This window comes from Strix aluco, chromosome Z, assembly GCF_031877795.1.
Source record: "Strix aluco isolate bStrAlu1 chromosome Z, bStrAlu1.hap1, whole genome shotgun sequence".
NCBI classification, from domain to species: domain Eukaryota; kingdom Metazoa; phylum Chordata; class Aves; order Strigiformes; family Strigidae; genus Strix; species Strix aluco.
The window spans coordinates 41,367,550-41,387,378 of NC_133971.1; positions in this window are offsets into that span (position 1 = coordinate 41,367,550).

Genomic DNA, 19,829 nt, shown 5'->3' on the forward strand with positions numbered 1-19,829 from the left:
CACACTCTTGCAGTTGGCAGTTGAAAAAGACAAGGATTTCCTCTTCAGGAAAGGTGCATTGCTAATGATAACGCTGACTTTGTTAAGTTGAAGTCGTTGAAATCACTTTCTTGTGAAGACACACTGATCTGTTCTGAACAGAAGGCCTTCTTTTTGTTAGTTCCTGTGTTCCGTTATGTCAGTGCACAAGCTAGATTTCTAACTGGTTGATGGGAAAGTAATAGTTCTGTTTCAGTTGCTGTCAGTCTTCAGTTTTTCTCCATCTGTTGCATTTGTTTATGGCCCAAGTCTATGTAAAATACAGGTCGTGAGGCAAGAGATTGCTGTTCTTCAGAGCAGGGGCAGGTGCTAAGCTGGATCATTTGTTTAAACACTGCTTCAGGCTGTGTCACCAGAAACCAGGGGGTAGAGTGCTGGAGAATTCGTAAAGCTCTTCAAAGTGGATGCAGCTGTTGGATGCTCGGCAGCCTTTGGTTCAGCTCCCTTTTGCTTGGTAGATAGACTTTCCTAGTTCATGTTCAAGGGATAAAACCAAAGCAAAGCAAAGCAAACCCTAAAGAAAGGCTGGTGTTAAAACTTCTCATTGGTGTCCGCGGTGACTCTGCTTTCACCACCAAGTGCTGCTGTGTACACTCAATGAAACTGGGAGCTGCCCGTGCCTGCTTGCGTAGATCTGAGTCCTCGTTTTAGGGTCAATGTTCTTTTGACTGCATCTGTTCTCGCGTGATATAAAAACGTGACAGATATTGGGAGCGACTCTTTAGGAGAATTACTATAAAGGAAGGAATTGCTGGTTTTATTTTGTCATGATGGACAAAAAAATAACTGATTCTAAGTCATGTCCGCTGCAGCTTATGCTTCCGCAATACACTGCTCAGCTGATTTCTGTGTGTAAATGGCTTTGGAGGGGAATCCCAAAGGAGGTGCGTGCTGTTGCTCTAGGGAGAAGCAGGCTGCAGCATGGGCTCAGAGGGCCAGGACGTGCTTTGCCTTCATGTCACCAGAAGAAGAACGAGGAGTTGAAGAAGGGGGCTCGGGAGCAAGAAACTGCAAGGAAGTTGCTGTACGAGATCCTTTTGCCTTGCTCTGTCTGACAGAAAAGCTGCCTTCTGCTCGCTGGGCCTTAGCCCGAAACACTGTGAGCACTCCTTGCTCGAGCCTGTGAGAGGGGAGAGGGTCCTTCCTCTGCCAGGGAGTGTGCTACTGTGGGCTGGCTTGTTCTGAATAGATGATTGGCAGTTGTCGTGTTGAGATTGCATGGTGACAATCTGTACTGTTGACCCCCTGAATGGTTTTTCATTTCTGTCCCCGTTTCCTTCTCCAGCTCTTTTTAATACATCGTTTAAAACCAAAAAGTTTTAAACCTACATTTGACTGGAACATCATCTGTCGGTTTTGGCTGCAAACATTTTATTTCCTAAAAATAAGTCGCCTTTTCATCAGAACACTTAAAAGATTTCTGGACAGTGTAGTACTACTGTATTGGGGTTTTTTGAATAAGTTTCTCTCCATGTTTCAGTGTGTGCACTTAATTTCTACTTCACTTAGTATTTTGAAAACAGTCTTAATCTGAACAGGGGTTTCATGCTTGGGAGAGAAGAAGAGCAGATCTTGACTCAAGAGCAGCTTTTCAAAGGGAAAGGTGAACTATTTTGTTTCATTTTGGATTTTTATTCTGATGGCACAAATATCTTGTTTTCTCAGGATTTTGTTACCTCGGGAAAAGAACTTGGTATTGCTTCGCTTCCTCCTTCTCTGGTTGGCTTGTTTGTTGTTGGTTTGTTGTTTGTGGGTTTTTTTTTCCCCATTCCCTCCAGAGGAAGTGCTCAGACTGTTACCTTTTAGGAAGACGTTTTAATTCGTGGCTCAGAGGTCTGCAGACGTCACTCTAAAAGCAGTTTCTGTGCATAATAGGAAAGGAAAGATTTTTAACCTTCAGCAGAGAATACAAAGTATTCCAGACGGGTCTGGTTTGCTTTGCCTTCGGTATTCCTGTCGCCTGTTGCTTTGGAAGTGCAGGTAATAAGCTTTTCAGTTGAGTAAACGAGTGCTGGTGTTTTTTTGTTTTTCTTCCCCTAGAAATCTAGTGCTTAATCATGCTGCGCTGTGCTGTTAGAAGTTGTGGACGCTGTGCTGTTCTCCAGAATGCCCCTTAGGCTGCCACTACAAGTAGGTCATTGAGAATAATTACCTTAGGCTTTAAAAATATGGAAAAGTTAACGCTGCATAAAGTTTAGAGCAGGGTAGCCGTCAGGTTAAAATCATGTCATGCTTATGACATGCACAGTGATGGTTCCCTTCAGGTTTTTGGGTTGGTTTGGGTTTTTTTTCCTTCTTTAAGATGGCACTGGTTGCAGAGATCTTAGTTTACTACGTGCCTAACTGTCTTAGTGTGGACGTGGATCCTTCCTGCCTGCTATTTCAGTTTACTGGCAGACATAGTTAAGAGAGCTGTTTGGCGTTGTGGAGTGTATGTATGTATGTGTATAACGATGTATGTAAATGTGTATGAAAATAAAAAGACCTACAGTGCCCTCCCCACATCCTTAGTTTTTCCTGACCTGTACTTCAGCGTTAGCAAGATTTTAAACTGACCCAAGTGTTGCTATTGCAAATGTTTCCATGTTTGTCTAACTATTTTGAAGAAATAAATTTAAAAAGTAATCAAAGCATTAAAGGTTTTGTGGCTTGCCCTAGAATTATAGAGGCTTTCCCTGTCTATTATCTATTCCTTTTTCCAGGATTCACTGTATTTTTTTACCATATGAAATAGAAAGAGATTTCTGTCTTACTGTTGGCTTTTGATAGGTATTTTTTCCTTGGGGAATTGCCCAGCAATTAAGCCCCAGGCTTTGGAATTCAGTTAATGGACAGTTTGCACGTCTGTGTCCAAATATAGATGCTAACAAGCCATCATACAGTTCATGTTCATAACTTTATGAAAAGCCTCCCTTTTTACCCGAGGAGCTGTCCTCTTCCTCCTCCTCCTCCTCAGATGATCCTATTCCAGAGGAGCTCTTATGTTTCATTTGCAAAGAAATCATGACCAGCGCAGTTGTTACTCCCTGCTGTGGAAACAGTTACTGTGACGAATGCAAGTGTTACTCCCGTGTTTGTTAATTCCAAACATCACACCTGATCTTCTGACAGCAGAAAGATCATAACATTCCTTTGTTACCAGCTCTGTTTAATACTTCAGTATACCCCGAATAGGAAAGGACTCTTCTTGTAGAAAGGAAAAAACAAAGGCAGAAGGCTTTTTTCCCTTTTTATGCATCTAGTTAAATCCTCTTTCCATGCGGAAGGATGAGTACGAGAAGAGTGCGTAATGCTGCAGCTGATTACAGTATTAGTTATCAAATGCATTGAGCTTGTGCACAGTCCTTTCTCTCATACAAAACTATAGAGCCAATGCTGGTGACTTACTGTGGTCTGCAGCAAATGGCTCGTTAGGCATTTAATCCACATTCTTCTCCACGGGAGAGTTAAAACCGTCAGAACTTGAACCTGCTAATGGTTTCTGGAGATGTGTCTTATTCATGAACCTTGAGGTTGGGGACTTCTCACTGTGCTAGACAGTGGAGAACTGACTAGTCAAAACATCAGGACACGGCCTACTCTGCATCTTCAAATGTTACAATAGTGAAATAACAAAACCGGGCAGCTCTTTCCTGCATACTAGAAATTTTTTGCACTGCTGAACATTTATAGCTTCATGCTCTCAGTTCAGGACCATATTCACCCATTAACCATCTACAGGATTTTATAACTGATTAGAACCCCAACAATGTCCTTAGTTTAGCTAAAACCTGTTTCGATGATTCTGATTATACCCAGGTATTAGAACAGTATTACTGGAATGTGAGGAACATACATGCCCAGCGTGTCATCAGGCAGGTGTTTCTCCTGATACTTTAGTTGCCAACAAGTGCCTACGCCAGGTAATGCAGTGACTTTTAGATAAACTGTTTGTAAGAAAAGTCTAGTCAGTCAATTAGCTGAAAGGGAAGAAAATATTAATTTACACCTCCTTAAACAAGGCTAAATGGAATAAGGCTAAATTTACTTTGCAAATATATTCCCTGTTGTTACAGAAGCTGGCAACCCTTGAGAGACAATCTGGCAAATTCAGGTCACACTTGTGTTTAACAGGATTGCCTCAGTTTCAAATTCAGTATTAACACTGGAGTGCTTTACATACAGATAGTCTGAGTTACCAGTCATTAACACCAGTGTTTAATGGGATGCGTTCATGTATCACAGAAGGGTTTGGCTTGGAAGGGAACGTAAAGCCCATCCAGTCCCACCCCCCTGCCCCGGGCAGGGACACCTTCCACTAGCCCAGGTTGCCCAAAGGCCCATCCAACCTGGCCTTGAACCCTTCCAGGGAGGGGGCAGCCACAGCTTCTCTGGGCAACCTGTGCCAGGGCCTCACCACCCTCACAGGGAAGAATTTCTTCCTTACATCTAAACTGAATATATCCGTATGTTGGTTTATTTTAGGATGGATAGTATATACGGGAATACACAAGTAATTTTACTCTGTGGAGGCTTTTGTTCCTAGAGCTACTGAAGGTTCATGTTACCTCTTTGTAAATGTTTTTCTGCCTCTAGGCTGTGAACAACTTCAAAAATGGAACTGGTTATGCACAGAGGATCCATATGCACAGGCAGCAGCAGCAGCAGCCACCAGCACCTCCACCAACACTCGTGGCTCTGAACCCTCCTGCTGCGCTGGTGGCTGCCACAGGACGTCCCCAATCTTCCCCCCTGTCAATCCGCGGTTTGTGGGAAGAGAAGGTAGGTTTTCTTCCACCATATGCAGTGATTCTCGTATTTTAGTAGAGCTTATTTTCCAACTGTTTGCACTGATTCACAAGGGCTATCAGGTTCCTGCACTAGACGGCCAGCATTGCCGAGTCTTCTGGGCTACCAAGGACAATCCATACCCACAACTGGTAAGTAACCGTAACTTACAAATTTCTCTTAAAAAATTCTCTTCAGGTAAACTGAAAGGGATTTTTTTTCTCTCCCCATGCCAAAAGGTCATCCAATGAGAGCCGGCAAAATTCGCTCGGCGAGTGGCAGACCAGACTGGGAAGTGTAAGTATGCTACAGAAATTCAATATATTGCTGCTTGTAACCTTGTTAACCATGTTAAACACATAACGGACACAACAGCTGATTTATAAGGGAATAAGTATGCACAGATCGTTGTGGAGAATACATGTGGTAATTAATTGTTAAATGGCTTAATTTGGATTGGCCTTCACAAAGGGGATCTGTGCTCTCAGGAAGATTATTTAAAATAAAACTCCAGTACATGATTGAAAAGAGGACTCTGAAGAATGAAGTCTTTGTGAGGAAATCATAATTACGTGTAAAAATGAAACATAATTAAAGGATCAGATGGAAAGGCACCCTCTTGGTTACTGGCTAAATAGGGCTGAAGAAATTGATTTCCCAATAGAAATCAGCCTCCAATATTCTTTTTTTAACAACTTAACTAATACTGATTGAGCAAACTACTGGAAAAGGCAACGCTGTTATTTTACTACTTAGTCATCTCAAATAGCCAAGCTGCTTTCTCTCGGTTGGAGAGAGAGGAGTCTCTTTTGGTTTATTGCAGCGTCAGGTTAGTCCTTCCTTCTGGTATCTGTGTGTTATAGAGAGATTGTAAGGGTGCACTGTGTGTATAAAATCTTAAAAATAAGTCAGAACAAAAACCAGGATCCATCCCACAGATTGTCTAAAACCTCAAGTTCAGTAAGCAAAAAATAAAAATTCAGGGCCAAGAACAGGCCAAAGATGTCACCATGAGGCAACAACCTAGGAAGCGTGTGCGGAAAATGTTAAAAGAAGTTTGAGAGAAGATGAGTTAATGTCTGTGCAGTGCTTTGAAGATCAGAACTGTGAAGTATTAAGGGTGTCAAGGTGTGTCAGAGGAGCGCTTGGCACGTGTCTCTTTTAGCACGGGCAGCCTCCAGCCACAGTTGCCAAACTGACTATAAGAAGGGGAGACTGAGGGATTTGCTGGGAGTGACGATGTGGAAGGCAAGTCTGAGGACCAAGAAATGAGCGTAGTCTCAAATGAACAAAAAGCGGGGAGAAAAATGCTTCAGTTGAGAACAAGAAGTGCTCGCCACCACGCTCCTCCTCCATTCACTTTCCACTTTAAAATCAGGGCAGAGTGTAACAAACAGTGACTCGTGTTTTGGGGTTTCTTTAGAAGCTCAAATCGAGGACATCCGCACAGTGAACATACTGAGAGGACTCAGGCCCCAACACTACCAGCATCAACACCGCTCTCTGTGCCTGTGCCTCCACCTCCCTTGTATCCTCCACCACCCCGCGCATGTCCTCTTCCCCCGGGGGTACCACCACAACCGTTTCCTCCTCAGTTTCCACCTGGGCAGCCTCCGTCTGCTGGGTGCACTCTCCCTTCTCCAGGATATCCCCCAGCTCCTGCAGACACGTCACCAGCTTGAGGATCAGCAGCAGTTCCAATGGCTCATTCACATGCCATCCCAATGACACAATCACCTCCCTTAGAGAGTCATAGAATCACTGAGGTTGGAAAAAACCTCTAAGATCATCGAGTCCAACCGTTAACCCAACACTGCCAAGTCCACCACTAAACCATGTCCCTAAGTGCCACATCTACCCGCGGATGGTGACTCAACCACCTCCTTGGGCAGCCTGTTCCAAAGCTGACAACCCTTTCAGTGGAGAGATGTTCCCCAATAGCTGATCTAAACCTCCCCTGGTGCAACTTGAGGCCGTTGCTTCTCCTCCTATCGCTTGTTACTTGGGAAAAGAGACCAACACCCGCCTTGCTACAACGTCCTTTCGGGTAGTTGTAGAGAGTGATGAGGTCTCCCCGCAGCCTCCTTCTCTCCAGGCTAAACACCCCCAGTTCCCTCAGCCGCTCCTCACAGGACTTGTTCTCTAGACCCTTCACCACCTTCGTTGCTCTTCTCTGGACGCGCTCCAGCCCCTCAGTGTCTGTCTTGTAGTGAGGGGCCCAAAACTGGACACGGTATTCGAGGAGCGGCCTCACCAGAGCCGCGGACAGGGGGACCGTCGCTCCCCTGGTCCTGCTGCGATTTCTGACACAAGCAGGATGCCTTTGGCCTCCCTTGTCTAGGGAGGAGTTTGACAGAGAACAACGAGACTTAAAGAAGAGTGGGGGCTTGACTCAATGAAGTTGGGCTGTTTTTCACGTTTGTGTTTCGATGGCCTGTCGGACGGCAGTTACACTCGAGTGCATCTGACATCAGCAAAAATGACAGAGTGTTTTCTCCAATAGACTTTCTGGGTGCAGATGGTAATCATGCAAAACTAAAACAAGACAAATGTCATCCTAAAACTGTCCCTAAGAAAGTTTTTGCTTAAATAGCACATCCACCTTTGCATCTGCAAGCAGTACATTTTCTCATACTGGCCATGTTTTGTTTCTTGGTGTCTTTTTGTGATAAAGGTCAAGCTGTAATTGTAATAAAGGTCAAACTTCTTTTAACAGGGAGAAGAAGAGGTCCAGACTTGATGAGTTACAGATGGTTCAGGAATAGATGGAATCTAAAAAGACTCCAAAGGAGCGCAGGCATTCGTTTTCCAGGTAACTGCTTTACATGTCTGTAACGGAGAAGAAGGCTGTCTAGAGTGAAGGCAAGTTGCTACAAGTATACTTGAAATTGCTAATGTACATGGACCTGTAAAGTAGAACATTTAGCTTTAATGTTAAGCATCACTTGTGTTTTACTAGCTTTTATTTTTCCCATATTTTACTGCAATGTATATAATTTCATTTATACTGTTTTCCTAACTACCCTCATTACCCACTTGTAAGATGTTTTGAAACCTTTAACTCCTTGCCTAGTGGAGATAAGTATTTTGCTGATTAAGGATATCAATTAAACTCAGACACCAGAGTGAAAAGAGCAGGCGTATTTACTAGAAATAACTAAATAATGTAACAGAATAATACAGAAAACATACAGTAAGAAAAGACAGAACAGTGCACTTAAACAAATAGGAAAATACAGGGTAATGCATCAAATCATTACTACCTGAGAGAGAGAATAGTGATTAAGAAAAATACATCACCACTTGCATACGTTACCATCATCCAGATCCGCAGTCGCTGGGCAGCCCCGGTTACAGCGAGGATTTGGAGAGCCTGTCCCGGCAAGTGGGAAATCCTACGCGGTGCGTCCACCCGTAGGTGAGGCTTCCAAAGTCGCTGTGAGCGGGTCCAGCCTTATATACCTAAAAATCAGTAAGCCAGAATAGCTGGCACCTTTGTTTTAAGCGGAAACATCTGGTTTTCATCTCACGTTAGGTTCCCCCCAGAGCCTGGCCAGGGCTTAAGGGAGAAGCTAAGGGAGTTTCCCTGCTGGTCTAATTAATTTATGAGCAAGGTCACAAGGCCAGACAACTGTTTCTGTGGCCTTGTTATCTTGCTCACACATAAAGAAATATAAGGATACATTCAACATAGACATGTTTTATGATGTTTAGCTATATCTTCTATGCATATTTCACTAATGACTACACACGGAGTTAGCAGTTTCAGTTCAGGGCCTGTTGCTCAGGCTTCAGTATTCCCACCCTTTACATCAGAATAGTTGGTTTGCTATAACTTAGTATAATACCTATTAGCACAATGGTTATCAGTTATAAAATGCACAGGATTCATCTATAGGTCAACTCTGGCTTGGGCTTATTGTCCAAGCCTTAGCACTTCAATAAGACAGACCTTGGACACTCTGAAAAACTCCCTGGGTACATCCCTGATAACAGGAACCTAAAAACAAGTGTCTAAGAAGACACCAGTGTTAAGTGACTGGAAGCTGATCTAAACTAACCTCCTTGGAACAAACAGGAGCCGAAGGACAGATGAGGTCACTCCGTGACGATGTATGGACACGGGAAACCTGAAGTTCAACTAGTGGACAGTGTGAGGAAGACGATGTGGACCACTAAGGCGGGGAGAAGACCCTCACTCTATTTTTACTACACACGCTCAGACTATGCAGCTCATCCTGAGTACCATCACACAACACATGCGGGACAACCAGATGATCAGGCCCAGTCAGCATGGGTTTATGAAAGGCAGGTCCTGCTTGACAAACCCGATCTCCTTCTACGACAGGGCGACCTGCTTATTGGATGAGGGAAAGGCTGTGGATGCTGTTTACCTTGACCTCAGAAAGGCCTTTGACACCATTTCCCACAGCATTCTCCTGGCAAAACTGGCTGCTTGCGGCTTGGATGGGCACACGCTTTGCTGGGTAAAAAACTGTCTGGATGGCCGGGCCCAAAGAGTTGTGGTGAACGGAGTTAAATCCAGTTGGCGGCCGGTCACGAGTGGTGTCCCCCAGGGATTGGTTTTGGGGCCACTCCTGTTTAACATCTTTATTGATGATCTAGACGAGGGGATCGAGTGCACCCTCAGTAAGTTTGCAGATGACACCAAGTTGGGTGGGAGTGTTGATCTGCTCGAGGGTAGGGAGGCTCTGCAGAGAGACCTGGACAGGCTGGAGCGATGGGCTAAGGCCAACTGTAGGAGTTTCAATAAGGCCAAATGCCGGGTGCTGCACTTGGGCCACAACAACCCCCAGCAGTGCTACAGGCTTGGGGAGCAGTGGCTGGAGAGCTGCCAGTCAGAGAGGGACCTGGGGGTGTTGATTGACAGCTGGCTGAACATGAGCCAGCAGTGTGCCCAGGTGGCCAAGAAGGCCAATGCCATCCTGGCTTGTATCAGCAATAGCATGGCCAGCAGGGACAGGGAAGTCATCTTGCCCCTGTACTCGGCACTGGTGAGGCCGCACCTTGATGACTGTGTTCAGTTTTGGGCCCCTCACTACAAAAAGGACATTGAATTACTCGAGCGTGTCCAGAGAAGGGCAACGAAGCTGGTGAAGGGTCTGGAACACAGGTCGTACGAGGAGCAGCTGAGGGAACTGGGGTTGTTTAGTCTGGAGAAGAGGAGGCTGAGGGGAGACCTCATTGCCCTCTACAGCTACCTGAAAGGAGGGTGCAGAGAGCTGGGGATTAGCCTCTTTAACCAAGTAACAAGCGATAGAACAAGAGGGAATGGCCTCAAGTTGTGCCAGGGAAGGTTTAGACTGGATATCAGGAAGCATTTCTTTACAGAACGGGTTGTTAGGCGTTGGAATGGGCTGCCCAGGGAGGTGGTGGCGTCCCCATCCCTGGAGGTGTTCAAGAGGCAGGTTGACATAGCGCTGAGGGATATGGTGTAGTTGGGATCTGTCAGTGCTAGGTTATCGGTTGGACTGGATGATCTTCAAGGTCCTTTCCAACCTAGATGATTCTGTGATTCTGTGATTCTATGTAAATGGATTCTGAGAACCCATTAGCATAAGACTGCCTTTTCTAAGAAATCTGATGCATATGTATGTTTTGGTGTATGTTAGTCAAGAATTTTGTTAGTAAGTGCGGCACTTGTGGTGGAGCGATCCCCAGTGCTGCCCAGCGCTGCGAATAAAGAATCCCTGCTGAACAGTTATACTGACTGTGGAGTGAAGCTCTTTGTTTCAAGAGGAATCAGGAGGATCTGCACTGCCCCTCTCCAGATGGATGGGGTGATTCCGGGGGTTAGCAGGGAGAGGAGTTCCGTATGTAGGTTACTAGCTCAGCTACGGCAGAGATTACAGTTGGCTGAGAGTTACAATTTGGCAGCAGTTGCTGAGGAGCAGGTGTCTCTCTCACTAAGGCTTCTCTGCAGTGACACCCTTCACCTCGGGATGCAGCGAGTAGATTCTCTCTCCATGTTTTAAGGTTTCTCAGTCCTTGAAATGAGACCTGAGAGGCCTCTGTGGGTTTTCTCCTCCTCCAGCTCCAAAGTGAGCTCTTTATCACTTTATCATGCTGTCGCTGCCACACAGCTTTGAACAATGAAGGATTAGGGGGAAACAGTGAATGAGGGTGCTTTTATTTTTGGGTGGGGGGGTGGGGGGTGGAGGGTTGGTGCTGAAGAGGAGAGCTTCTTTTTTCTTCTCTAGCAGTCTTGACCCCTTGGAACCACCAACACCCCCCCCCCCCCGAGCCCCCCAAAATTGCTGAGGACCCCCAGAAACCCCTTGAGGCCCCCCAAAATAGTGGGGATGCCCTCAAGCTCCCCCTAGGACCCCCAAAACCCCCTGAGGTGCCCCAAAATCAGGGGGTCCCCCCAACCTGGGACCCCTAGCCCCTCTGGGACCACCAAAACCTCCCCAGGACCCCCCAAAATTGGGAGGACCCCCCTTAACTCTCCCGAGACCCTCAGTTTCCCATTTGGAACCAACCCCCCATTCCTACTGTCTCCTGCAGGGGTCTGGGGAAGGTCCCAGGGATGTCAACCCCCTTGTGCATCCCCAGTTCCCCCACTGGGACCCCCAAACCCCTCCTCCACATCCCTACTGTCCCCTGCAGGAGCTCTGGGGGGTCCCAGCACTGTCACCCCCCCACACCCCCCAGTTACCCCACACACTGTGTCCTGCTGTCCCCACCACCCCCTGCAGGATTTTTGGGGGGGTCCCACCGATGCCACACCCCTATCCCTGCACCCCCAAACTCTTGAGGACACCCGGGAAGGGGGGGCTTCCCAATGCCCCCCACAACCACTTCCCTCAGATTGGGGAGCCTGTTGTCACCCGTGTGTGTCCCCCACCCCCCAGGAAGGGGACCACACCAGGTTGACGAGGAAAGTCACCAACAGCCTCCACTTGTACATCCACGGCATTGACCAGGATGGGGGACACAGGGGCACGCCGGAGGGGCCATGGGGACACCCCACACACACCACTCAGGGTCTCCTGGAGGTCCCCAAATTGTCACCCTGGGCATGGGAGGGGACATGGGGACATTCCCAAGGTGTCCCCCACGTTGATACCTTGAGGGACCCCAAGGTGACTCTTAGTGATGCTCCCGTCCTCGGGGTGTCCCCCACGTTGACACCCCATGACTTTGAGGGGACACAGGAGGCCCCAAGCTGGCTCTTGGGGACATCCCTCTCCCTGGGGTGCACCCCACTTTGATGGCCCACAACTGGGAGGGGACCAGGATGTCCCCAGGGTGTCTGTGGTGACGTCTCCAACCCTGGAGTGTCCCCAACATTGACAGCTGTCACATTAAAGGGTAATTTGAAAGAAAATAAACCCCCTTGTGTCCCAGTTCATCCTCAGGTGTCAGGGGGGCTGGGGGCAGCTACGTTTAGATTCTGAGTGATACCAACTTGTCACTGTTCTTGTCACTTGCTCCGTCCAACCTCCACCCTCCCGCGTGACTCTGGGCTTGGGTTTCCCTCCTACAGCACCTCGACTCAGCCCTGACGCCCACTGGGAAGGGTGCTGGGACAAGGGACCAGCCCAAACTCCTCCCCCAGGATCCATCACAGAACAACAGCCCCCACTCCAGAATGTCTTGTGGCAGACTCGGTCACAAGAGAGAAAACAACTTTTTATTGCAAACAGCAACGCTGGGGGCCCCAAAGTCAGCGGATCAGGCGGTGACAATGAATCGGCACCTGCAAGGAGAGAGTCAGAAAGCTCTGGTGAGTCCCTGGCGGCAGGAAGAGGCAGGGTTGTGCTGCCCTCTCTGGGGAACACCGTGTGTGAGGAATTGCTGACGGCCCAGAGCAGAGAGCTGTTGCTGGCGCTGGCTACGGGGTGGCTCTGGCGCCTCGTCCCCCGGGCAATGCCCTTCGAGCCCCGAGCGCGCGCAGAGACGCGCAGTGCCCCTGTGCCACGCCGCAGGGCTCGGCCGGGAGCCCCTGGGCCCTGCCAGGGAGTTATTTCCAGACCCCGCGCAGCACCGTCCCTCGCTGTCCCTCGCCAGCGCGTTGGGCTGACGCAGAGGAGTGTGGAGAGGTGTGAAAGTTGGGCAGAGAGCCCGGCACGCACCTGGGCTGCCCGACCTGCTGCGCCTTCCTGCGTCTTTTCGCTGGTCCGTCGCCAGAAGCACCTTCTCTCTTCCTCCTCTTCTTTTCCACGCAGCTTTCGCTCTCTTCTCCCCAGGCTTCTCTTCTCTTCCGGCTCCTCTTCTTCTCCTCATCGTGGGCAGAGCCTGCAAATCTTTCCATCCCACAGCGGGATTAGATAGGGAAAGCCACGACCCACTGGAGTCAGTTCTGATTTTAACCAAAGCGAGCTCATTTTACCTTCTTTCCTCTGGAAACCTGGCCAGTTGTTCTGGGCGCCCCAGGGAGTCTGCCATGCTCTCAGGGGTGGCTCGAGGCAAAGCTGGCGGTGCCTAAACCAGAAATGTCACGGTTGGCATGTGGCAAGGGGTGACCTGGAGTGGTAAGCGACTCTTTGCTAAATTGGTACCTGAGATCTCCAGAGGAGATGCCTTGGGCTGGTTTGCATCAGCCACAGTTCACACAGTTCCCCTGCTGACCCCCAAATAGACCTGAGGAAGCTCTGATGAAGTAGGGCCTGAGCAAAACCCCCCTGAAGTTGACAGCTGCTCCCCTCTGCCTCTTTGTAGGCATTTTGTGGGCCTTTGGTTTGATTAAGCACCTGCCGAGTGCATTTGAGACACAACCTTGCCAATTTCCCTTGCTATGTATCATCCCAAGGGGTGGAGGAATAACCCAAACCCACACCAGCTCTACTGCCAGGCAGAGGCACAGCAGCGACTCCCCTCCTACCCCAGACACGCTGTCACCGTGTTTGGGGAGCTGACGTACCTCTCCCACTTCAGACTCCACCGCCGTATCTCCCCCATCTTCCGTGAGGACACCGAGCAGAGAGGGGGGTGCATGCGGCAAAGCTTCTGCTCGGTGCTCGGTGTCCACTTTGCCTGCAGGGACACTTTTCTCTTCCAAACTCAGGTCTAGAAAGCAAAAGCATGTGCAACATGGTGACTTCTTGGAAGCAAACAGAGCTAAAGCAACCCCCACCCAAAGCCCTACACTTCTGTGGTCAGCCCTCCGATGCCCTGTCTGCATGCTTCAGCTCATCCTGCAGAGGAAGACGTTCATGTTTGGAGAGCAGTGGCAAGAGAGGCCACAGGACAAGCGGGGCTGAGAGGACAACACTCGATGCCCAGCCCTGTCAGAAGCAACACGGAGTTTTCTGGTGTCCCAAGCCCCAGCCGGTGCCAACCCTCAGTCCCCCCTCTCACCTCTGAATCTCTCCAGGGGGACTGGCAGCTCCTCGTCTGCTGGGCTGGAAAGGCTGCCCGCTTCCTCCTCAAAGAGATCCCTGCAGTTCTCCACCAGAAACTCCACCAGCACGTTCACCTGCACACATCAAACCGTGGGTCTCAATCCCCCTGCCTGACAAGGGACCAAGCAGCCTTTCCCACCCTTGCCCCCTGCTCCTGCCCAGAGGCTGTGGCTGTGGGGCTGCTCCTCCAGGCAGCCACCCCGACAGCATTTGCTGGTGGGAGGAGGCCTGCAGAGCCCTCTGCGCAGCCAAGCGCTGGTGGGCCGGGAAGGCTGCCCCGGCGGGTGGGGACGTGTACCTTGTGGGTCACCTCCAGCATGGCCTCCAGTGGGAGCAGGTCTGCGTGGGCTGGGCTCAGCAGGTTTGGCCCAACGCAGACAGCCAGGTTGCTGCAGCCCATCCTGCTGGTGGCTGCGTGGTGGCCGATGTGCTGGAGGAGGGACAGCAGCCGCTTCAGGAGGAGGAGGTTGGCTGCAGGCAACTTCTCGGCCACCCTGGGGGAACAGGAACACGGCGCTAATAAAGCAGATGTTGCCCACAGCGTTCCCCAGACTCGCCCGAGGCTGGTGGGAGCCAGCACAGCTTTTCAGGTGCTCTGGGCCAGCGGTCAGGGCTCCTGCTCAACAGGCAGGCTGTTGCCCACACTTACGCTCTCAGCTCCCTGATCTTCTCCTCCCTGCTGGCCTTCTGCATCGCCGCCATCCAGTCCTCATAGAGGTCAGTCACCAGGAGCTTGCAGGGGATGCTCCGGAGGAAGTCCTGCAAGGCCCAGGGCTCCAAGTGAGCATTTGAACACTCAGGGCCAGCCGGGAGCTCCTCCAGCCGCAGGGCAGAAGCGCTCACCTTCAGGATGGCGGCCAGCAGCAGCGCGGGCTGGCTTCCCAGGTCGACGTCTGCGCCGCAGTCCAAGGCCTCCCGCAGCTCCCGAAGCTCTGTCCCACCGGCGGCTCTCCGGAATATCCCCTCGGTCGCTGGTCCTTCCTGCTTCAGCACAGCCAGCAGCTCCTGCAGGAGAGGCAGGAGGACAGTTGCGTGGCTGAGGAGCCGCCTTCCAGCAGCGGTGGCCAGAGCACTGCCCCAGAGCTGGCTCCGTGCTGGGGGTGAAGAGCCCAGTGCCCCATCCTCAGAGCTCCTGGGGACACCCGCTGCCCCTCCGGAGCCTGCGGAGGGAGGGCTGGGGACCCCCTGGACAGGCTGGCTGACCTGGATGGGCCGGGGCAGTGTGCCATCCTCGCAGAGGGCTGCCAGGGGCTGCCCAAAGAGCGCCCTGCTGCAGCCAGAGCCCGCCTGCCCTGGCGCCGGGACAGAGGCCGGGCTCCGCCGCAGAGCGAAGGGCCAGGGCAGCCCCCTCCACCTCCTGCTGCTGCTGCTGCTGCTGCTTCTGCTGTTGATCCCTCCTGCTGCAAAGGAAAAGAGAGCAAGAGCCCATCAGTGGATGCCGCCAGGCCAGCGCTCCCGGAGCCTGCCCTGCCCTGCCTGCAGCACAGTGCTGAGCAGTGAGGCAGGACAGGCAGGGAGCCGGCAGCTGGAACCACGGCTCCAGCTCAACAGCTCCGGCTCGGGGGTTCCTGAGAGCCTGGGACAGCCTGGCCCAGTCCTGGCCCTGTCCTCCTCCAGGCTGTGGGCAGCACCAGAGGCTGCGTGTCCCTGCAGAGCCACGTCCATCGGCTGCTGCCCAGCGCTGTCCTTCCTTCTCTGGCTGACGTCCTCCCTTGGGCTGCCCAACCTGGATGGGGACACTCAAGGGACAAGTGAGCACAGCCCAGCTGCTTGCAGGAGGGTCCTTTCTTTCCCAAACTCACCTGGTGAGCGGCAAACTCCCCCTTCACTGCTAGACAGGACTGTTGGAGGCCCTTGCTTGAGATCAGCCTGCAAGAACCCGGCACCAGCAGCCTGAGCACCGCGGAGTGGGGACCCTCTGCCCTCCTGGGCTCTCTGACCCGTGTGGCAGGTTTTCTCCCAGTGCCACCAGCAAGGATATGCCAGCATTCCTGGTGGCTCCTCAACCCTCCCCACTCCCTGAATTGCACCAGGGGACCCTCCCTCCCTCCCTCCCTCCCTCGCAAGCTCACCCCACTGCACGCCCATCCCTGCACCCCAGCACAGCCAGAGGGGAAAGGCAGCCGTTCTCACCTCTGACTGGTGCTCCACCAGCCTCTCCAGGCTCCTGGTGCTGAACGGCCTCCACTGGCAAGAGAGAAGCAGCGGCAGAAGGTGAGCAGTGATGCCTGTGCTGCTCGGCTGGAGGAGCAGTGCTGGGGACAGCGCCCAGGCCAGACAGACACTCACGGCATGGCGGCGGCTCAGCTTCTCCAGGAGCTTGAGTGACGGGACAAGGGTCACTCGGGGCTTCTTGGCTGCGTCGGGTATCCTGTGCACCGGGAAGGGACAGAGCTGGGTGAGCCCCAAGCCGCCTCTTCTCTCTCATCAGGAAGCTCTCCCCGAGAGCTGCCCACAGCCGCGGGGGCACCTCTCCCCAGCTGGGGAGCTGTGTTCCCCCATCTGGCTGTGCCTGCAGCACCCCCCAGCTTACCCCAGCAATGTCTGCACCCACAGCTCCTTCAGCGCCTGGGAGCTGCAGCAAGAGGAGAAACAGCGTCAGGCCCCGCTGCCCCCCAGCCCGTGGGCAGAGGCGGATGCCTGCACAGCCCTGCCCCCTGGGGAAGGACACAGGGGCAGGACGAAGCGCCATGGGGCGGGACAGAGCTGCTGCCCAAGCCCTGGCTCCCTCTGTCCTGCCACAGCACCTGCTTTGGCCCTTCCCTTCTGGGGATCAAAAGGTGACCAGGGGATGCAGGACGCAGAAATGCCCCCCATCCCTCCCTGCCGGCGTGCTGCCCGCTCCCTGCCCAGGCTCTGCACGGAGGGCAGAGGCCCTTCACAGGAACCTCTCCTGCCCGGCCGTGGGATGTGGCACCACGACTCACCCGAAAGTGGCAGTGCAGGAGCCCCTGGGCCAGAGGAAGATGAGGGAGCTCCTCTCCTCGCGGCTGCCGACACCCTCCACCTCTTCCTCCCACGCCGCCTCCTTCCCGTCACTCAGCACCCACAGCTGGTCCAGGGCCAGGCGGAGCTGTGGGCGCAGGGTGGTGCCACCTCTGCAGAGAGCAGAGGCAGGCAGTGAGCTGGAGGTGGCCTCCTTGGGGTGCCCCCCCGGGCAGAGCCCTGCTCCCCTCCTGCCCTTGGGATGGGCATTGGTGCATCCAGCACACAGGTCCTGGGGCCGGGGGCCAGGGTGTCCCAGCCGTTGAGCCGGGGCCAGGGATGGGGCAAGGGCAGCTCGGTCGGAGGGTCTTACCGCAGCTTGGTGACCACCAGTTCCTCCTGGAGGAGGAGAAGGCGCCTCTCGCTCCTCTTGCAGCCCCGGGTCAGCTGCACATCTGCGCTCAGCACCGGCTCTGCATCGGCGAGAGCGTCCCTGCGGAGCAGAGCACGGCAGGCATCAGAAAGGCCGCTGCTGCGGGGCCCGGCCGTGCCCCCCTGTCCCCAAGCCACGGGGGGAGCCCACCTGGAGCCACAGCAGCCGTTGGCCTGGCCCATCCTGCCCGGGACAGGAGGACCCTCGCTGTGCACCAAGGATGCGGCCCAGCCGGTGACAGCGAGGATGGGAAGCGGGTTGCCGGAGCCTGGTCAGCGCTGCTCGGCCAGACCCTGCCTCCTCCCAGTGCCGCTCTGTGCCAGCACAGCTCCGTGCTGCCGGCGCTGGGGGCTGTTGGCTCCAACTGATTGACAGCCCAGCCCCAACGGACAGTGGGAGGGGCCACAGGCTGGGCGTTCTCTCCAGCATGGCCCCGCCTCTCTAGCATGGCCCCGCCTCTCTTGCCCTGGGGAGCCCAGCGCAGGACGGAGCAGAGGGAAGGACCCCTCCTCCCTCCACCTGCTGGCAATGCCTCTTGCCTTGGGCTTCCCCGCTGGCTCCCGGGCTCCAGCTGCACTTGGTGCCGCTGCTCACCACCCTCTGGCCTTGGCTGGTCAGCCACTTTCTACCCACCTCCCCCTCTCCTCAGCCAGCCCATGCTGCTTCAGCGTCTCCACGGGGCTATTCTGGCAGACGCTGCGGAAAGCCTTCCTCACGTCTGGGTGGACAGTGGCCACCGCACTCCTCTCGTCTCCCCAGCCAGTCATTTCACCACAGAAGGTTATTAGGTGGGGCCAGCAGGGTTTCTCCTGCTGACTCCATGCTGACGCCTAGTTCCAATGACCTTCGTTCCTTCATGTTTCCAGGACGTGCTGCGGCATTCCCAGCACCTCCATGAACACAGAAGCCCCTTTTCTCATCCAATATAATAATACAATAATATTATAATAATTATAATAATAATATAATGGTGCCTGGGACACACACACACACACACACACACACACACACACACACACACACAGAGTGACAGAGAGGGGTGTCTTGGGAGGAACCAGGCACCTGGGGAGTCCCCAGCCCCACTCTGAGGGAACCCAGGTGTCCGGGGGGTACCCTGGTGTGTGGGGGGTCACTGGAGTGGAGGTTGGCCACGGGGGTGTTTGGGGAAGTTTTGGGGTGATTTGGGGTACATGGGCTGATTTGGGATGATATGGGGGGCTTGGGGGCATATGGGGAGGTTTTGGGGGTGATTTAGGCTATATGGGGGTTTTTGGGGTGGTTTTGGGGGATATGGTGTTTTGAGGGGATATGAGGGTTTGGGGAGTGATTTGGGGGGTATAGTGGTTTGAGGGGATGGGGGGGTGATTTGGGGTATATATGGGGGTTTGGAGGGATATGGGCAGGTTTTGAGGTGATTTGTGGGGATATGGGGAGATATGGGGGATTTAGGAGGGATTTGGGGGGGTTGGGGGGTATGGGAAGGTTTTGGGGGTGATTTAGGGGATATGGGGAATTTTGGGGTGATTTGTTGAGATACGGGTGGTTTTGGGGTCATATGGGGATATGGGGGAATATGGGGTTGTTTTAGGTTTATTTGGGGGGTTATGGGGGTTTTGGGGGATGTGGGGGTGGTTTGGGGGGATATGGGGTTTTTTGGGGGTGATTTGCTGGGATATTTGGGGGTTTGGGGGGATATGGGGGATATAAGGGGGACTTTAGAAGGATATGGGGGTTTTGGGTGTAATGGCAGGTTTTGAGATGATTTTTGGGGATATAGGGGAGATATGGGGGGTTTTGGGGGGGTTGGGTGGATATGGGGGGTTTGGGGGCTTATGGGGAGGTTTTGGTGGTGATTTAGGGGATGTGGGGAGGTATTGGCGTGATCTGGGGATATACAGGATGTTTGGGGGTAAAATGGGGGATATGGGGAAGTTTTGGGGGGGTTTGGGGGGATATGGGGGGTTTTGGGGTGATTTGGGGGGATATGGGATGTTGGGGGGATATTGTGGTGTGATTTGGGGAGATATGGGTAGTTTTTGGGGTGATTTGGGGGATATGGGTGGGTTTGGGGTCATATGGGGAGGTTTTGGGGTTGATTTGGGATATATGAGGAGTTTGGGGGGATATGGGGGATATGGGAGGGGTTGGCGGGATATGGGTGGTGATTTGGGGGGATATGGGTGGTTTTGGAGGTGATTTGGTAGCATATGGGGAGGTTTGGGGGGATATTGAGTGGTGATTTGTGGGTGATATGGGGGTGTTTGGGGGTATATGGGGGATAGAAGTGGTATTTTGGA